General features: G+C 29.1%; 1 protein-coding gene across 12 annotated transcripts in view; it reads right to left on the bottom strand.

Moving 5' to 3' along the window:
* The window catches only part of Amih (hyperpolarization-activated ion channel), a 180,512-nt gene that overhangs the window by 105,674 nt on the left and 60,257 nt on the right, over positions 1 to 14,581 (bottom strand). The window contains exon 1 of one of the 12 annotated variants that reach the window (XM_016913295.2): positions 9,942 to 10,434. The exons of the other annotated variants lie outside the window; for them this stretch is intronic. The gene's annotated coding sequence lies outside the window, so the exon portion shown is untranslated. Of the gene's footprint in view, positions 1 to 9,941; positions 10,435 to 14,581 lie in introns of those variants that run through there. 12 annotated transcript variants of the gene reach the window in all.

The following is a 14,581-nucleotide window of genomic DNA, read 5'->3' as shown; positions in this document are numbered from 1 at the left end:
TCAAATGCGATCCACTCGATAAAGCGAAATTGTACCGAGATTCCTTCCGAGAGTTGAAATTAATTTTAATAAAATTAATGGCTCTACTGGCAACCGATCAAACCTGACTCCCACTCGATCGTGATATCGCGGTATTTTCTCAAGGTTAGACGAGTATAAGTTCAATATATATATATATTCTCTATGTTATTTTCTTTTTTTTTTTCATTTGTCTTCAATTTTTGTGATATATATAAATATTTGTTTGTTTTTATTTGCGATTGAAATTAATATTGCGCTCGAAATTGGATATCGAATTTGATGGAAATAAATGTTTCCGCGAAATGTACGATTTCACGTACAATATTTTTCTTTAAAATATGTTTCTTTATATTTATAATATTTATGATATTAATCATGAATTATTATTTGTTATATATAAGTTTTATATAATTAGGAAATATAAAACTTGATAATAATTTTTCTGAATATTTAATCTTACATTTAATTTTGAATTAATATTTACACAATTTTTTTTAGAATTTTTATGATTGTAATGCAAATTGCTTGAGATAAATTATCACATATCTTTTCACATAAAATATTTAATATATTGATAATCTATTGTTCTCGTATCTAATAAATCATTCGATTCAATTTTCGAAACTTCTCCAAAATATCGAGCAACGACACAAATCACGCGATTCCTCGCGAAACGAACAGATCCTTTCCTTTTTTCTAATTAGTTTTCCTTTCGACCCTTTTAAAACTTCTCCAAAACGGGCCACGTTTATTTCGTCCACACAAGATTAGCAATTACACCAAGATTAATTGAAACTGGAAACGAGTGTTCCGCGACAGGGAAGGTAAGATCAAGAGGATGAATCCGTGCTCCAATTAAATCCGGATTTAAGCGGATGGAACGAAAGACGGAGGAATTAAGAAACTCGTTGGCGATCGATACGATTTTTATCTTATCACAGTTCTCGTTACACGCTCACGCAACCGTTCCTGTCATCGCCAATATTTATTATTCTTATTGACCTTCGCTGGTGTTTGATCTCTACCTTTTGCCATACGAGCCGCGCCTCCGATGAACCAGTTCTAATAATCATTTTCTACGATGAAATTTTCTGTTTCGAATTTTTTTTCTCGATATTGAATAATAAGAAGATTACGAACGATTGATCCCCGGCGTGGCAGAGTTTTATTTTTATCCCGCTTGATAGAAGATTTGTTGGAAATATGAATCATTTGTTTGAAAGACGTGTTTTAAACTTTTCTTTACGCGTTTTATTAGACGGAGAGAAATTAATTGATATTTTGAAAATTTCTCGATACATAAAAAAAAAGGTCAATAAAATAAAAGGTAATTTTTTTGTTAAAATATCTACTTTTTATATATATGTGTTTTTATACGTTGGATGTATCAGGGAACTTTTTCAGAATTTTTTTCGCAGGATGTAAAAGAAAGGTTTTGGTAATGCCATTCAATGGGTAAAAAGAATAGAATGTAGGATTAACCCTCATCTTTTCTTTACTTTTCTTTTTTAATTTAATTCCCTCCTTTGTGTCGAACTGGCACATTTCGTCGAAAGAATCGACCATAATGAAATTGAAAATAGTAGTAGTAGTAGTAGCGATACAAAGAAATCGACTATTAAAATAATAGAAATTAAAATGTTAAAAGGAATAAACAAAATTCTGGATTTTAGATATTTAAAATTTTTCTACGATTTTTATGAATTTGTTTTAAAATTTTAACATGGAAAATTTACGATACACGAATCAAAAGTGAAAAGAAAATTAATTTATATTAGAAATCTTCTAAATTAATACAAACTTAGAAACTTTAATATATTATTCTAAAAGTATCCTTTGCGTTCAAAAGTCAATAAATTCCAATAAACACGATCTTGCACGCAAACAATTCATCGTTTTAACGTTGACAGAGACCAACAGCCAGAATTAGATAATCAATAATCCTAGACATGAGCATGGTTGCCTTTAATGAATGACAACAGTTAAGGTAACGCGACGGTGCATGCTCAGAAATTTAATGAAGACTAGGTATAACTGCCTGGGAGGAACACTCTTCCAAAGAGGGGTGCGACTCGTGTAACCGGAACTTATACACCGAACACGGTATTTAACTGGAAGAATCTGGGTCGTGAAAGGCTCGAGATTGTCGAGGAAGGATGTAAGAAACATTTGATATTAAACGATACAACTAATGTACATGTTTATGTACAAAGAGAAATGAAAGCATATATCCGTGATGGATTTATATACGTTGATGTTTAAATTAATTTATCTTAATGGTCATTTTTAATATCTTGTGTAAAGTGGAGGAAGAAACTGGTTTTGGATCTAAGAGATCTCTGAAGGAGTGATTTTTAATAAAATTGTGCGAAAGACACAATTTTGTATGTTTATTTTAAATTTCTAACAATTGTGATAATTTGAAAAGAAATTGTTGTTGAAATTATTTATCTGGATTTTAAGTGACAGAATAAAATGAGAAATATTTGAATGTGTATATATTTTTTACATGATAAAATTGAATTTCAGTTGATCTTATAATTAAGAAGGATTGATGAGAAATAATATTAAAAGGATTATAAAATTTAAAACCTTTGAAAAATTCTTTCTTTTTTTTTTTATATATATAAAAATGTGAAACTTGAGAAAATTATTAATAAAAATTTCCTTGTACTGAATGATTCATATAATTGATTGTTTAAAAAAAAATGTTCTTTCAACAATTTTTGAAATTTTGTTCAATGATTTGGTAATGAAAGAAATTTATTAAGCGAAAATTGTTAACACTATATCACGAAAACGAAATGTTATTAAAATATTTAATTTTTAATTGATAGAAATTTTAATATTATTAGAAGAATAATATTAACAAGAAGATGAATACAATTGTCTCCTAGAATCTTAATAATTGTACTGAAAACAGGACTGAAAGTGCATGCAAGTATACATTTAGGCCTCATTATTTCTCATTTTAGTATGAAGCCACACACCGACTCTATCATTATTTAACCAAATGAGAACATCTCTGTCCAGGTTTGAGTTGAAATTTGAAAATTACATTACTATTATCGCATATTAGATACTATGGAGCTGTAAATGTAAATTTGCTTATATACTTAAACGCAATTTGAACTAAAATCTTCAAAATTAAAAACAGAACGAAATCTATTTCAAAATATTTTACAATTTTCAACAACATTTGTATAAATTCACGTATTTTATACAATACCAATATAATCTACAAATACCTTTCTTCGAATCTAATCGTTAAAGAAAAAAGAAAAAATTATCTCCCATCCCAACTTTTATTTCTTCTCAATCCCCCCCTTTTTTTTAATCAATTTAACTTTTCCAAATCCTATCCTTTTCCTCTAAAAATCGTAATTCATTTCAAGACAAATTGTCATTTTAATTCGCCACAAGCGAAATTCTGTGACAAATGCGAGCAAGGCTTCTGTATTCTTTCCATTGGACACGAGTAAATGAATGAAAAAAGAAGAAGGAAAAAAAAAAGTAATGAACGAAGTCAGCGTTTCATATCGAATGTTCGATGTCTCTCTCTCTCTCTCTCTCTCCTCCCTTCTTTTTTTTTCTTTTTTACAGAACACGGAATAATTCATGGCGGTCCGGCTCGGTCCAATTTGGCCGTCAATTGAGTCGACAGATGACATTCGTCGAATTTATTCGCAGCCGGATCGCGCATTAATTTCACCACGAGAATGGCCGTGATTATTTTTAATTGGGACTTAAACGGACCAACGGGGTGAAAGCGTCGCGTTATTTTCGACTGTTTTCTCTGTACTTTCCTCTCGCTTGTACGAGAAAACGGAACAACATCTCTTTTAATTGATCTTTGAAAGTGAAATCTTCCTGGTCCCAATGTGTACAAAGCGATTTCAAACTGAAAAAGATTGTAATTCAAACTTTTATCTTTCTTTACGATAAAAATTTCAAGTATTTGTATATTAACATAGGAGAAGAGAGTGAGAAGTAAGATTTGATGCTTCCTGGATGAATAAATTTTCAAAAAATATTGTAATTAAATTATTCCATGTCTGATTATAGCTTCTAATAAAGCTATAAACATCCTGTATCGGTTAATTTCAATTATACGTTTATTGGTAAAAAGTTAAACGATCTACGATCGAATATCAGCGATTTTTTCAACGATTGTTTTCACGATTTATACACAACTTTAGACACGTGTACTTTAGATCAGATAACTCTGATGAAATCACTAGCAAACGCAAAATAAAGTATCCTTTTTCTTCCTTCTTAGCTTCGTATGAATAATGAAACGTCGATTAATCGAATTTCGGTTATTTAATGACTGATTGTTCGAGCACACAAGATGAGCTATATACACGTACACTATACGTGTATGTATAGAAAAATCATCGATTTATTTTTTTTATAATGCATTTCTCTTACTCATTTACATAATAAAAAATTCATAAGCTGAAAATTAATTAATTTCCAGTTGTTTTGTGGCGCATTCAGGAATTCCTATTTTGAATTTGATTAACCGAAAGAATTTGTCTCGCAATTAGTTCGAATAATCGACGCTCTATTGTATGCATGCATAATAGATTAACTTTTACTTATGTTAGATATGTTTCACGATCAATTCGTTCTAAGTGTTATGAGTGTTGTAAAAGGAGTATTAAAGAACGTACGTTAAGTAGATCGTCACCACGATTAAATAGTGACTCATATCGTAAACAAGAGAAGGGAGGAAATGGAATTGAAGGAATCAAATAAGGCGTTTCGTACGGTTGAAGATATTATAATGTACAAAGGAATGTAATATGGAAAATCTAAAAGAGAGACTAGAAACTGAGAGAATGATAGAAAGAATCTTATGGAAAGATTTTATGGAACTTTTTAGTACACCTTATATATGTATTAAATTAATCATTCTGCTATTCATTTTTCTTCTCTCTGTTAAATAGGAACGATTAGAAAGTAGGCAAACAGGTAGCATGTTTGAAGAAAATCAAAGTGTCGGGATATTTACCGATCAAAGTATCGTCGATACTGCGAGATAAAACAATATTTGCTATAATATTGAACAAACAAGTTGAAGAAAGTTGAAGAAAATATATTGGATTTTTAAGAAACAGATGTATGGTGTGAATAGAAGATATTTTATAAAATATTCAGGATATAAATATATCTTTGAAAAATAATGAGAGAAACCAAGTATACTCGCCAAACAGATTAACTAATATTAGTTCAATAATCATGTAAAATATTTGCAATTGAAGATAATATTAACCAATTTGATTTGTTAATTAATTGAAAGCAAATCTTATAAATCAACAAACTATCTAACAGATCCAATATAATTAAGATAGAAAACTTGATTAAACTTGAAGAGTAAAGAAAAATAACTTGTAATGTATATTATCGCAAAAATCCAGAAAAAGATTAAAATGGTTGAAAAAAATATGATAGAAATAAAAGTTGAAAAAAAAAAAAGATATTCGAAACAACACATGAATTCTCGTTTACAAATCCTATTGAGAAAAGAGTATCAGTGCAGAGTATTCGTCGTATACAAAAAAATAAAAAAGAAAAAAATAGACAGAATAAAAATAAAGCAAATTTTTCAATTTTCAATCAAAAAGAAATTAAAGTAACAAAAACGAAACATTGATTTCTGTTTCGAAACATTTCTAAATCCTATTCTTTTGCTAGATTTTCCAATTTCACAGATATTCTTTCGATCGAAACGAGATACTTACAATTGAGAAATACAATCAAGAACATTCATCGATGAAAAATCGTGTGATAGTTTCGAGAATATTTTTTGTTCTCGTTTTGCGAATCAATCGTCTTATTAAAAAAATTAGAATCACTGATAATTTTCAACATTTTCGAATATTTACAAATCTGAATGAAATTTAATCGCAAATTTTATTGATTATTAATATATATTCATAAATATATTATTTTTTTTTAAGTTTTACACAGAGTTTATTTAAAACAGCTGTGCACACATCATCAGTTGCATTAATATTAGCTGATTTATTAAAAACACGAAAAAAGATGTTAAAAATTGTAATCCTAATTTTTAAGGTAATCAGAATCTATCTAATTTTCTCATCTTTAATGAGAATCTTTAATCTCATAAAATATTTTCTCTAAAATGTATGATAAGTGTCCAACTTTTGACGAATTAATTTTTCAACTTATTCGGTGTCATAAATACGATATACATTTTTAATTACATTACATTGCACCGATGTTCTCGTAACAGCTCGGATAATTGAAATTCAGCCAGAGTTCGGATAATCGATAATGTGAAATTTCATTCACATAAATAGAATTCGCATAAATTAAGTTCTACCGTGTTCGATTGAAATGGTGGATAACGGACGAGGAATAATAACTTCTACTCGGTTCACCAAAACCGAGTTAAAAGTATGTATGCAATGTGAGGGTGAAGGCAACGTTATTCTGGATAATTGTGATAGAAACGAGTCAATTCTATTTCTGTTTCTGTCGTTCTCGTTCATTATACGGCAACGATAAGTCACGAGACGAAAGGCGAATCGAAGTGAAATTGAGATTTGCTGCTTCACCACTCTTATTGATGTTATTATTATTGGATGCTTTACATGAATGAACGTTCGTATAATGATTTATATAGTGGTGTATTTATTCTATTATATTTTATGGTACAGATATGCATATTAATCTGTGTTAAATTTCGTATTTGATGATATTTTCTTATGATTATAAAACTTTGATATTATAGAAATGAAGATCATAGAATCTGGAATAAGAAAAAGAAAAGAGTATGTATGAATATTATACTTTTTGTGTTAAATTTCGTATTTAACATAAAATATTTTCAAATGATTATAAAACTTTGATATTATAGAAATGAAGAACGTAGAATCTGGAATAAGAAATACTTTATTCTGGAATAAGAAAAAGAAAAGAGTATATACGAATATTATACTTTTTGTAATGTTATTGTACATAAAATTCACGTTCTATTTATTGTCTAATTATTAACTAAATCAATGAATCATAAAAATAACTTCAGTTATCGTTGAAATATTTATTATACAGTTACTTGATACAGGCAACATTCAGTAGTCATATAAAACCGATAGAAATTGGAGCTTGAATTAATCTAAACCAAAGTCAGAGATATGAGTTATTTTAAGATAATGATTTATGATTATTTATCGATGAAGAAAATATGTTGCAATTTTATTTTAAGATTAAGTTTTAATTTGTAATTTTTCATTATGAAATATTTTCTCTTGAAAAATAGAATAAAATAATAGAGGGGAAAAAAGACATTGAGAATTTTTTCGTGTATTTTTTCCATAATATTTAAATATTAATACTACTTAGTAATATTTAAATTTATTTTAAGAAGAGAAAAGATTGATAGAAATTGGAGCTTGAATTAATCTAAACCAAAGTGAGAGATACGAGTTATTTTAAGATAATGATTTATGATTATTTATCGATGAAGAAAATATACGCTGCAATTTTTTCTTATTCTAAGATTAAGTTTAAAAATTTCTCATTATTATAAGAAATATTTTCTTCCATTCTGAAAAATGAAATAAAATAATAGAGAGGAATAAAAGACACTGAAAACTTTTTCGTGTATTTTTTCCATAATCTTTAAATACTGATACTACTTAAATTCTAAAGAAAGAGAAGACTGATAGAAATTGGAGCTTGAATTAATCTAAACCAAAGTGAGAAATATGAGTTATTTTAAGACAATGATTTATGATTTTAAAATTTATAATTTCTCATTATGAAATATTTTCTTCCATTCTGAAAAATGGAATAAAATAATAGAGAGGAGAAAAAGATATTGAGAATTTTTTCGTGTATTTTTTCCATAATATTTAAATACTAATACTACTTGGTAATATTTAAATTTATTCTAAGAAGAAAGAAGGCTCGATAATTCATAATCGATAATAATGCTAGTTCAACTGTGTAATTGATAAAAATTTAGAATCGTAATTAGAATTGTGAAATATTAATATCGTGACGTTTGAGCACGATGATGATGAATTAAATATTTATTGGGAATCTTAAGAAATTCGATCAAAATTAAGAATTCTGGATTGAAACTATTCTTTTTCAATGAAGATTTTTTTTTTTTTTGTTTTGTTTCGGTTATTTAGTATGTCACGAACAATGTGAAAGTAACGTGATATTAAATCATCGATTCAGATCGTTCGATGAGTGATGGATGATGAACGATGAAAATGCGGATACAGCGTTTCGATCGATAATGGAATTCTGAAGTCTAATCCCGTAATTTGATCGGTGGATCATCAATGATTAATAACTAGAGAATTCGAGTTTTAATACGGTTAATGAATAATTGATAACGTGGCATAGAACAAAGGTCTTATCTGAAAGTTACAACCCTGAATTTATACGGTCCAATGATGAAGGCTGATGACATAGAAGAAATATTAAATAATAAGAGATTGACAATCAAAAAAAAAAAAAAAAATATGTCGACAGAATTGAAAAAAAGTAATTATTTTAAGAAAAATTCTATAAAACGAATTTTAATTGAACATTAAAATTTTACGATTAAAAATACTAATAAATACTAACTAATACTAATAAATAAATAACGACTAAAAATACTAATAAATCGTGAAATAGAAACAGAGAGTTGAATAAAATATTAGATTAGTAAGAAAAAATTAAGAAATTAAAATAAGAGAGATTTTCGTGAAGAAGAAATATAAAAGAATATAAAATCAATGAATACAAGCTGTGAATTGTAAAATGAATTTAGAAATGGAAATGTGTACAAATTGAAACGTTAAAAATAGGAATGACAAATACAACTAATCGATAATATAGCATTTAAATTTAAATATAAATGTACAATTAATTAGTATAAGTAAGTGGTGATAAAGAATAATATAGAAATATAAGTTAATATAGAATAAAAATTCTAATTTTTAATTAAAATCTAAGTTTTATTAAAAAAAAAATCTATTTAATCAAAAAACATTAATAAAGAAAGAAAATATTTTATTCGATATCGAAAGACTTGATAACAAAGTTATAAAATGGATTAAAAAAATGGAAAAGTGATATTTCTTAAAAAGAATATGGATTCCAGTTATTAATTCATGCATAAGTAATGATAGAAAAGATGAAATTTTAAAGGTTCAAATTTTGAAATAAATTATCGACGAGAATGAATCGTATCATAGTTTCCGATCTATAAGGCAAATTTTGAACAAATATAAATTATAATACTGAAATAGAATTACAATTTTTTATATAAAATTAACAAAAGGAAATAAATATGAAACAGAAAAACGAAAACCAATACAAGATTAACGAGAATGAATAATTGTTAAATAATATAAATAATTATCCTATATTTCTCGATTCATTTCCATAAAAAAATATTAATTAATATTCAGCAAACTAATAACGATTACTCTCGCACAACACTCTCGCACAAAACGCGTCGAGCTACCTTCGATCAACATATTTCTCGATATCCAATTTACGCTTCACGACAAGGTTTACTACGAACGATAATCAAAACACACGTTCAACGACCACAGTGCTGATAAATAGAAGAACGAAAACGAATGCAAGAATATTCCTCTTTACATAGGCGAAAAAACTCGCTCGTATTATTTCGTTCCAAATTCAACTATATCCATCATCAACATTATTATATTCACGAAAAAACAAAACCGCGTCACACGTATTCTCTACCAAATTAACGATATATCATTCTTGGAAAAACGTGTCGCCTTTGTAAACACTTTCGATGTCAACATATGTCGTTTCACACGAATTAATTATCACGAATATAAATACGAAGGAGCGTAACACACCGAAATATATGTGTGTGTATATACTTTCGAAACGAATACAAAACTTACTCTGTTGTTCGTCGTCGACCGGAAAGGTCGGCTCACTGTTAACACGGCCGAATTCTGATTCACTCGTCTCCCATCCAAAGATGCCTTCTCCTCACACTCGATTCTTCCTCACCACAGTCCTCCCATCCTCGATACACAATATAACCGTTCTTCACGCGCGTGAATTTCGTAGCACGAGGAATCTCGAAAACTGAGCACTCGAGCAATCACTTCCCGCGATTGATTCGTTAAAGAACAAAAAAAGGAAACCTTCCAATTAGGGAGATCACAAAATCAAGTCTTGACTCCGATTCATTACAATCTCGTTTCCGAGCAACAATCTCGGAAAGAGAGATCTTCACCTGAACGACCCCCGTACAACGAACGAACGATCCGAAAGAGCACAACGACCAACGGATTAACCAACAACAACACACCGAAAAAAGAACGACGAAATTCGTATCGCGAAACGAAAAAAAATCATATATATGAATATATATATATATATATGTACATATATATATATTGTACATATATATATATATATGTACATATACTACATATATCTTTTACAACTTTGGATTACTGTTAAATAAATCTGTGAAATTGATTGATATACACGATTGTATATACACGATGGTGTGTAACGTAGAATGTACTATGCGGGTTATGCGTATACGAAACGCGTTTGGCGAGCAGACAGGCTGGTGTTGTAGCTCGTCAGGCGGCGCGATTCGAATGGAGACGCAGCACACGTGCCGCTGCCCTGGCCTGGTGCTCGTCGACGATCGGCCGCCGCCACCACCACCAGCTGATCATCCGGGAGTGACTAGTGCCACTGACTCTGCCTGTGGCCTGTGCTCACTGACTAACTGCACGACTGAACAGTTCCTCCGGTAGAGGCTGCCAGAGCAGGACGCGACGACGGCGTTCGAATTGCGCCTGCTGGCCCTGCTGCGCTTAGGTAGGGGGGACGAAGGGGCGGGGGCAGTTTCCCTGGCGGGCTTCTTGACACGTAAGAAGCGTCGTCTCACCTGTGCGCGACCCACTGCGCTCTCTCGCCCATGGATTCTTGAACTCTGTCTGTTTCTCGACATTTCTAAGGGGATTCTTGGTTTTTTTTTTTTCTTCGTTTCTCGAGGAGAAGTGGTGTGTCGCGAGGAAGAGAGTGTTGAAAGTTAGGAAGTTCTCGATGTTCGAAATGGTTGGGATTCGAGAAAAAGAGTAATTTGATTTAATTGTGAGTGATTTGTAAAAATGTGAAGTGAGTTTGTTTCTGAATTGAATTTGGATTATTGGACGAAGGGAGAGGAGAGAAATGTAAATTTTTAAAAGTCGATGCGATCTAGTATATCGTGGAGTTTCTTGTCTCATTTATCGTGGAAAATTGAAGATATTTTATAGATGAAGAAGTAGATAGGATGGAATGTTGTTAGAGGAATAATGGAATATAAGATCGATTTGTCGGAGGAAGAAATTCTTCCTGAACGAGATTTTAAGCAATTAATGTAAAATGTGTGTTTGTTATCTCGTAACGTACATTTATTGCATTTGAATAAAAAGATGCTGTGGATGTTCCCAAAATAATGGAATATAAGATTTCAAATAAAAGGAAAATGGATTATTAATATTGTACGAAATTTAATGACGTTATAATTAATATTTAATAAAGTTTTATTATAGATTGTTAAAAAGTTAATAAAATATCGGATTAATTTTGTGTAGGTAATTTATATAAAAAGAAATTGATCTATATTTTTGTGTTAAACGAAATCTTTAAATGGGGTTAATATGGTTTATAACACGTGAAATCTTTGCTTTTAAAAGAATTTTTCTTTTCTTTTTCCTCTATGTGATTTCATCTATGATGAAACGATGATTGAGTTCATATATTGGTGTTTGTAGACTAATGGAATCTAAACTGAAATCATGAAGGCAAAAAGAAGCTAATTCATCTTCCATTAATAAAGTATTTTAAGTCAATATATAATATATATATGTATTAGTCATTGTGGTCTTTTATGACTTGGATAAACTAAATTTTATCTAAATTTTAATAATCTTCTTTAACCAATTTAAAATAAGAAATCACGAATAAAATATTTTCAAAGATATTCTCTATATAACTTTAATTTTCAATACTCCAATTTAGAAGAAAAATTCTATTAAAAGAACACGATTAATAACCTGTCACAGAGTTTTTTCCTACAGAAACAGCACACAAGAAGTCGCCATATTTTCTCGACAATTTATTAGAAGACCGATTTTCACAGAAAGTTTCTAACTTTTTCAGATTTTCTTCCCATGACCTATTGTGATTTTTAATTTTCCGATAGATATTCTTTGGAGAAAATTCAAAATATTAAAAATAATATGTCCAAATGAAATTTATTTCTATAATTTTCTTAAAATATATTACAAGTTTTATCAAACGATTTATTAATAAATTTGAAATCAATTTTTTATCCACATTGATTCTTCTTCTGATTAATTCCATTATTAATTAAAAATTGAAATGGAAACTCTTTAATTAGCTCTTTAATTCCTTAATTCTACTTCAAATTCTGATTCACAGGTTGTATTTTCATCATGTCATTTTAATTATAATATCATCTATATATAGCATATTTATCTACACGTTACAGGTCGATAGTGTTTTAATTAAAAAACAAAAGAGGAAGGAGAAAAAGAATGAGGTAACTTCGAAGCTTCCATGCAGAGATGAGATCAGATGAGTTCGTTCGACCATGTAACATCGTTGCAAGGAAAAATCTATCTTATTCCATTGTGATTTACTTAATAACTAAACGTAACTGTTTTTTTCTTAGAAGTGGAGATAGTAAATTTTCCTGATTTTTAAAAGAGACCAACTTGTTGCTCGAGTAATTTCTGTTATATTTTATTATTTATTGTAATTCTTTCTTGAGAAAAATTAAAGATGAAATGGATTTTGCTTTAATTAAGAAAGATGACACGGGAAATCTTGTATGTGTTCTTTTTTTTTTGTTTCGTTTTTTTTTGAATTGATATTCGTAGAATAAGAAAATTATATTAACATCTGTTGCAATAGAATATCGTTTGAACGATTCGAAATATTAACAAATTAAAAACTGGAATTTCTAAACAATGCAAAATGAGTATGAAATCAAAGTTGTTATTGTAAAATAAATATCGATTTATCGTAATGTGAAAAAATAGAAATACAAACATAATCTAAAATATTTTGATATTTTGATATTTTGAAACATAAAAATACAATATTTCATTTTAAAATCTTCCTTTTTAAATCATTTTAAAAGAAATTCCAAGATATTTAATTGTAGAAATAGTTTAAAAAAATAAGATAGAATATAATACATGTTAGAAAAATATTAAGATATTCAGAATAAGAGAAATTTACAAAAGAGTAAAAAGTTAAAAACTCAATAAAAATAATTAAAATTCTAATTGAAAATAAAATTACAATTTAATAAAAAAAATACAACTTTTTCGTTATCGAAAACATTCGATTCTTTTTTTACTCGATAAATTATGATAGAAACTATTGTAAATGTTCGGAAATAATCGAAAGTGATGGAAGAAACTCAGGGCAACGAAAGCGTATACGTGGCAATGATTAATTTTCATGGCATGATATGTAGTTGAGAATTCACATGCCTGGCGTGTGGAGCTAACGACGTTTGGCAAATAATAAATTGACGATACATCACGCTGCCGATGACGTATTTCCGATTGCAATAGCAACGAATGGACCAAGGAACAAACTATCAACGATTCGGTGCTATTTCCATTGCAACTAATCAACCGATAAAATGTTTATTAAAATTCATTTATGAACGATGCACACGCGTATTAATAAGTCTTTATATCTGATTTTATAATGAAAATTGAAAAGATTTAAGATCGAGGCTAGGAAAATTTGAGGATAATTTCAATTTTGTAGAAAATTAACCAGTCTGAAGAAAAGAAAAATTAATGCAATAGAAGATATGTTTCTAAAAATATAAAAATTTGTTCACTCGTATCATAAAATTTTTTAAAACTATAGAAGTGGCAGAATGGTTGGATAAATATTTTTAAAAATTTCTAAACAACTTGGCCAATTTTTTATTTATTATGATTAAAAAGAGAATTTCTGTCATCTTTCGTACTTAAATGAATAATAACGATATACAAACGCAGATACATACAAATATGAAAGCAAACTTTTTAAATTCTTGTCTGTTCCTCAATTGCAGATATATTTGCAAGTACATACAACGAAATAAACGAAAAATCGAAAGAAATATCCCGCGGTATTCGTTGCGGAATAAGAAACTCGATCGAAACGGAGCATTCACTGAGTTAGTCGAACTGATAAAAAATAAATTATACCGATGCAAATGTTTGCAAAGTGAAACAGAAGTAGGTAAGTATACATAATATAGGGCGATACGTTTGCCAGGAGGTATTCGAGTGCATCTGTACTCGCAGCTTCCGAAATCGATTTCCTACGAAACAATGCCTCCTCCTCCGACGAAGAAATTTTGCTCCGCTCGTGTGACGAATCGTAACTCCATTTCTATTTAATGTAAATAAAGATTACTGTTGAATAACGATGTAATGAAAACGAGAAAGTGAATGTAAACTGTTATTCGATCGATAAGAACATTATTGAACAA

Source organism: Apis mellifera, linkage group LG8 (genome assembly GCF_003254395.2).
Source record: "Apis mellifera strain DH4 linkage group LG8, Amel_HAv3.1, whole genome shotgun sequence".
Classification (NCBI taxonomy): Eukaryota; Metazoa; Arthropoda; class Insecta; order Hymenoptera; family Apidae; genus Apis; species Apis mellifera.
The sequence above is the reverse complement of the archived record's forward strand: the minus strand, read 5'-3'. Positions and strand labels throughout refer to the sequence as shown.